Here is a 6,331-nt window from a genome sequence, read left to right as displayed (position 1 = left end):
CCATTTTCCAGGTGACAAAACGGAGGCATAGAGAAGTTCCTTGTTTTACCCAGTATCACATGGAAGGCGAGTGGCAGAGCTGGGATTAGAAACCAGGCCTCCTGCTCCCAGGTGAGCCCTTCTACCCCCTGACTCCACTCCAGGCTTTGGCAGATGTCCCCATCACCAGACAAACCCTGGAACCTCCTTCCTCCGCCAACGAGGACAAACCCAGGCCGCCTCCTCCGTTAATAATAATTAATAATAATGGGATTTGTTAAGCGCTTACTATGTGCCAGAAACTGTCCTAACCACTCGGATGGATACGAGCGAATCAGGTTGGACACAGTCCCTGTCCCCCAAGGGGCTCACAGTTTCAAACCCCATTTTACAGATGAGGTAACTTGGCTACCGGGTAGAGCACAGGCCTAGGAGTCAGAAGGTTGTGGGTTCTAATCCCAGGTCTGCCGCTTGTCTGCTGTGTGACCCTGGGCAAGTCACTTCACTTCTCTGTGCCTCACTTACCTCATCTATAAAATGAGTCCCACGTGGGACCGAGACTAGCACACAGTATTCAGGGGCATTCAGGAAGACTCTTCCGCTCAATATCAGCTAAACCCTCCTTCGCGGCCGGGAGCAGGGGACCCCGCTCCCCAGCTCCCCAGCCAGGGGAGACCCTCTGGATGTCCTGACCTCCCAGTCCCTGGCCCTCCGTGGCGGATTACCCTGCGCTTGATTCTCCCCCAGGGCCGGCGGGAAGTTCAAGGGACCTGGGCCCCTCCTGCCAGCGGCCCGGGGAGAATCAGGCCGTCATGGCAACAGGCTGCCTGGAACCGGGACGAGGAGGTGTTGCCATGGAGACAGGCGCCCGCAGAGGGAGAGGCTGCTTAGCAACGGGGGGAGCTGTGGGCATCCCGCTCCTCGGACCGGCAGGACAGCCGAGGGGAGAGCCTGCCTGCCTGCCTGCCTGCCGGGGGAAGCGGGGGCGGGAAACGGAGGAGGGTCTGACCGGGGAGGGGCTGGAGGGAGGGGGAGGAGGAGGAGCTGAGGGAGGAGGAGGAGGAGGAGGAGCTGGGGGAGGAGGAGGTGGGGAGGAAGAAGAGCTGGGGGAGGAGAAGCTGGGAAGGAGGAACAACTGGGAGAGGAGGAGGAAGAGCTGAAGAAGAGGAGGAAAAGCCGGTAGAGGAGCGAGGGGACAAGGGAAAAAGAAGGGCATGGAGGATGTGAAGAGGGAGAAGGAAGAAGAGAGAAGAGAGATTGTGGGCAGGGAATGTGTTAACCAAATCTGCTGTATCGTACTCTTTCAAGTACAATGTTCTGAACACGAGAAACACTCAATAAATACCACTGACTGATTGGTTGAGGAGGAGCTAGCTACACAAGGGGATTAGACGTGCAGACACGTGGCTTGTCCCAAGGGGTTATGTCCCTCTCCCTCACCCTGCTCCCCAACGACCAAGGAAGTTCGAGGTGCAGGCAATCTGGTACTTTGTTCCTGGTGACTCTGGCCCAGGCCCAAGGCCATCTAAGCTGGAGGAGGGGAGACCCTGACGAGGGAGGCTCTTACATATGGAGGAAGAGACACCCCATTCTGACCTGGCCTCCGGCATCCTGGGGGTGAGAGGTCCAGACAGTGCTCCAGGGACCCATACAGATTGGACAGAACAGTGCTCCAGGGAACTGGACAGAAGAGGGCATGCTGTGGGGGACAGAGGAGACAGGACAGGGCAGTGTTCTTAGACTGGGCAGGGCAGTGCTCAGGGGGCCCGAACAGAAAGGACAGTGCAGTGCTCCGGAGAGCAGAGGAGACGGGCTAGGGCAGTGTTCCGGGAACTGAGCAGGTTGGTGAGCACAGTACTCCAGGGGCCTGAGCACACAGGATGGGACAGTACTCTGAGAGACTGAGGAGACTGGATAAGACAGTGCTCTGGAGGACTGAGCAGGCTGGGCAGAACAGTGTTCCCAGGGGGGCTGAGCAGGAAGACAGCTGGGGAGGATCTTGAGAAGAATGCCCTTCATTCACAGCCCACCCAAATGGACACCTATTTCAGGAAGCCTTCCGTGATCAGCCCCCACCTCCTTATGCCACCCCTTAGCCACCACGTGGATTTCTCAGTCTGTGGTGGGTGGAAAGAGTGTGACGAGAGCTAGGAGCCAGGAGCCCTGAGTTCTATTCTCGGCTCCATCCCTTGGCCTCCTGTGACCTTGAGCAAGTTCCTTCTTAGCCCCATTGTGCAGATGAGGAAACTGAGGTCCAGAAAGGCTAAGATACTCACTCCCCCTCCCTCAGACGGAGAGTGTCGTGTGCCTGCACAGTAAGCACTCAGTAAGTAACATTAAATGAATGATCTGAGTATCTTGTATCTCCCTCAGCACTTCACACGTAGTACCTGCAAAAATAATTCCGTGTCAGAGTGTGCCGAGTGCCATAGTGGGAATTTAAGGGATTGGAGCAGAAGTCAAAGATCCAGCCGGCACTCAGAGAGAGTACAGTGAAATAAACGTGATACCCAAATCCTCCAGCCGGATCGCGGGGGTCCTCCGGGACTTGCAAAATAATAAGAAGAAGAAGAATAATTACCTGTGCCAATGCTTGGGAGGATACAGGGTATGTGTCTTCCAACTCAATTATACCATCCTCTTCCAAGCGCTTAGTACAGTGCTCTGCATTTAGTAAGTGCTCAATAAATATGACTGATTGATTGGCTACAGTGCAATCAGGTCAGACCGGATCTCTGTCCCACCTGAGGTTCACAGTTTAAGAGGGAGGGAAGACTGGGCTCTTACACGTTTGAGGCAGGGAAGGTGTCAGTTTATTGTTATATTGTACTCTCCCAAGACTTTAGTACAGTGCTCTGCACAGAATAAGCGCTCAATAAATATGAGAAGCAGCATGGCTCAGTGGAAAGAGCCCGGGCTTGGGAGTCAGAGGTCTTGGGTTCTGATTCCGGCTCCACTGCTTGTCAGCTGTGTGACTTTGGCTAAGTCACTTCACTGTCACGGGTTCTAATCCCGGCTCCGCCGCTAGTCAGCTGTGTGACCTTGGGCAAGTCACTTAACTTCTCTGTGCCTCAGTTACCTCACCTGTCAGATGGGGATTAAAAAACTGTGAGCCCCACGTGGGACAACCTGATCACCTTGTATCCCCCAGCGCTTAGAACAGTGCTTTGCACATAGTAAGCGCTTAACAAATACCACAATTTATTTTATTTATTTTTCTCTGGGCCTCAGTTCCCTCAACTGTCAAATGGGGATTAAGGCTGTGAGCCCCATGTGGGACAACCTCATCCCTTGTATCCCCCCAGCGCTTAGAACAGTGCTTTGCACATAGTGAGCGCTTAACAAATTCCATTATTATCATTATTTAGGCAGGGAATGTGTCTGTTTATTGTTATACTGTACTCTCCCAAGACTTTAGTACAAGGCTCCACACAGAGTCAGCGCTCAATCAGTCTGACTGAATGAATCCCCCTTTGACAGATGAGGGAACTGGGGCACGAAGAGGGGAAGTGACCTACCCAAGGACACAGAGCAGTCAAGCGGCAGAGGCGGGATTAGAACCCGGATCCTCCCGATTCCGGGCCCCGGGTCTCTGTGCATCAAGCCGGGGCCGCTGCAGGGTCCGTGCGCGGGGCGGCGGCGCCACCTGGTGGGTAACCGGAGTCACGGCAGGCGGGACCCCCCCCCCCCCCGCCCACCCCCCTCCAAGAGGGCATCTCTCCCACACCGACGCTCCCCGTTAACCCCAGGGTCATCGCAAGGTCCCTACTGGTCCGTGAGGCTTTGGGGGTGGGAGCCGGACACCCCCGTCCGGCCGGGCGAGCCCCCCACGATACCCGGGGTCTCCCCGAGTCCCCCCCGTGGGAGTGACCACGGGGAAACCGTTCCCGCAGGGAGCCGGGCAGTCGCACAGGGTGCAGAGCGGGGTGGCACAGATACGGTGGATGGAGCGTCCGTGCTGGGTCACAGGGGGACAGTCGAGGATGGAGAGGGGAGAGTCGGGGCTTTGACTACCATCTCTACGCAGATGACACGCAGATCTACATCTCCGCCCCTGTCCTCTCCCCCTCCCTTCAGGCTCGCATCTCCTCCCGCCTCCGGGACGTCTCCACCTGGATGTCGGCCCGCCACCTAAAACTCAACATGAGCGAGACTGAGCTCCTCATCTTCCCTCCCAAGCCCGGTCCGCTCCCAGACTTCTCCGTCACCGTGGATGGCACGACCATCCTTCCCGTCCCGCAGGCCCGCAATCTCGGTGTCATCCTTGACTCGTCCCTCTCGTTCACCCCACACATCCTATCCGTTACCAAGACCTGCCGGTTTCACCTCTACAATATCGCCACCCAAACGGCTACCTTACTATTACGGGCTCTCGTTATATCCCGGCTAGACTACTGTGTCAGCCTTCTCTCTGACCTCCCTTCCTCCTCTCTCGCCCCGCTCCGGTCTATTCTTCACTCCGCTGCCCGGCTCATCTTCCTGCAGAAACGATCTGGGCATGTCACTCCCCTTCTTAAACAACTCCAGTGGTTGCCTATCGACCTCCGCTCCAAACAGAAACTCCTCACTCTAGGCTTCAAGGCTCTCCATCACCTTGCCCCTTCCTACCTCTTCTCCCTTCTCTCTTTCTACCGCCCACCCCGCACGCTCCGCTCCTCTGCCGCCCACCTCCTCGCCGTCCCTCGGTCTCGCCTGTCCCGCCGTCGACCCCCGGGTCACGTCCTCCCGCGGTCCTGGAACGCCCTCCCTCCTCACCTCCGCCAAACTGATTCTCTTTCCCTCTTCAAAACCTTACTTAAAAATCACCTCCTCCAAGAGGCCTTCCCAGACTGAGCTCCTCTTCCCCCTCTACTCCCTCTGCCATCCCCCCTTTACCTCTCCGCAGCTAAAGCCTCATTTTCCCCTTTTCCCTCTGCTCCTCCACCTCTCCCTTCCCATCCCCACAGCACTGTACCCGTCCGCTCAACTATATATATTTTCGTTACCCTATTTATTTTGTTAATGAATTGTACATCGCCTTGATTCTATTTAGTTGCCATTGTTTTTACGAGATGTTCTTCCCCTTGACGCTGTTTAGTGCCATTGTTCTTGTCTGTCCGTCTCCCCCGATTAGACTGTAAGCCCGTCAAACGGCAGGGACTGTCTCTATCTGTTGCCGACTTGTTCATCCCAAGCGCTTAGTACAGTGCTCTGCACATAGTAAGCGCTCAATAAATACTATTGAATGAATGAATGAATGAATGAATGAATGAATGGTCCGTGCCGGGTCACTGGGAGACGGTCGGGAGGTGTGAAATTACCCATCTCCGACAATGTGCTTGGATGTCCAGTGGTACCAGTAGTCCAGTGGGAGCCCCCGGGCACCCGGCGTCCCGGCCGAACAACGCAGATACCCGGCACTGAGCCCACGTCGGTCCGGGGCGGACCATCTGGTCATCTTGAGGACCGCTCGACGAGAAGGCTCTCTCATAGGAACGTCAAAACAGAGATCTCTTAAGGAAAGTCTTTCCACGTACTATCAACGGACGGTGGAGGAATCGATGCCGTCTGCACTGTCAGGAGGAGAATTTCCTTCAATCGACCCGTGGTATTCACTGTGTACTTACCTTGAGCAGAGCACGTACCAAGTATTGGTGAGAGTACAGTGCAAGACAGTACATATCTACATCTCCAGGCCTGATCTCTCTCCTTCTCTGCAGCCCCTTATTTCCCCCTGCCTTCAGGACACCTCTACTTAGATTTCCCGCTGACAACACAAATTGATCATCACCTCCTAACTGGGGGAGATTGGGTCTCCTCCTAATCTCCATCTCCATCCACTCCCTTGGGGAATTCACTTGCTCCCAAGGCTTCAACTGCCACTTCGGTGCAGATGATTTCCAAATTTACATCTCCAGCCCTCACCTCTCTCCATTTTTTTATGGTATTTTCTAAGTGCTTACTATGTACTAGGCGTTGTACTAAGCACCGGGATAGATACAAGCTAATCAGGATAGACACGGTCCATGTCCTAGGAGTTGATCGGGATAGACAGAGTCCGTGTTGCAGGTGGAAGCTCACAGTCTTAATCCCCATTTTACAGATGAGGTAACTGAGACACAAAGAAGAGAAGTGACTTGCTCAAGGTCACGGAGCAGACAAGTGGCAGAGACAGTCTCTCCCTCCTAGACTGTGAGCCCACTGTCGGGTAGAAATTGTCTCTGTTGCCAAATTGTACTTTTCAAGCGCTTAGTACAAGTGCTCAATAAATACAATTGAATGAATGAATGAAAGGTCCTTCTGACTCCTAGGCCTAAACTCTATCCACTAGAAGAAACACTGCTTCTCTGCAGTCTCGAGTTTCCTCCTGCCT

The sequence above is a fragment of the Ornithorhynchus anatinus genome, chromosome 21, assembly GCF_004115215.2.
Source record: "Ornithorhynchus anatinus isolate Pmale09 chromosome 21, mOrnAna1.pri.v4, whole genome shotgun sequence".
In the NCBI taxonomy this organism is placed as follows: domain Eukaryota; kingdom Metazoa; phylum Chordata; class Mammalia; order Monotremata; family Ornithorhynchidae; genus Ornithorhynchus; species Ornithorhynchus anatinus.
This window is presented reverse-complemented; position numbering follows the sequence as displayed.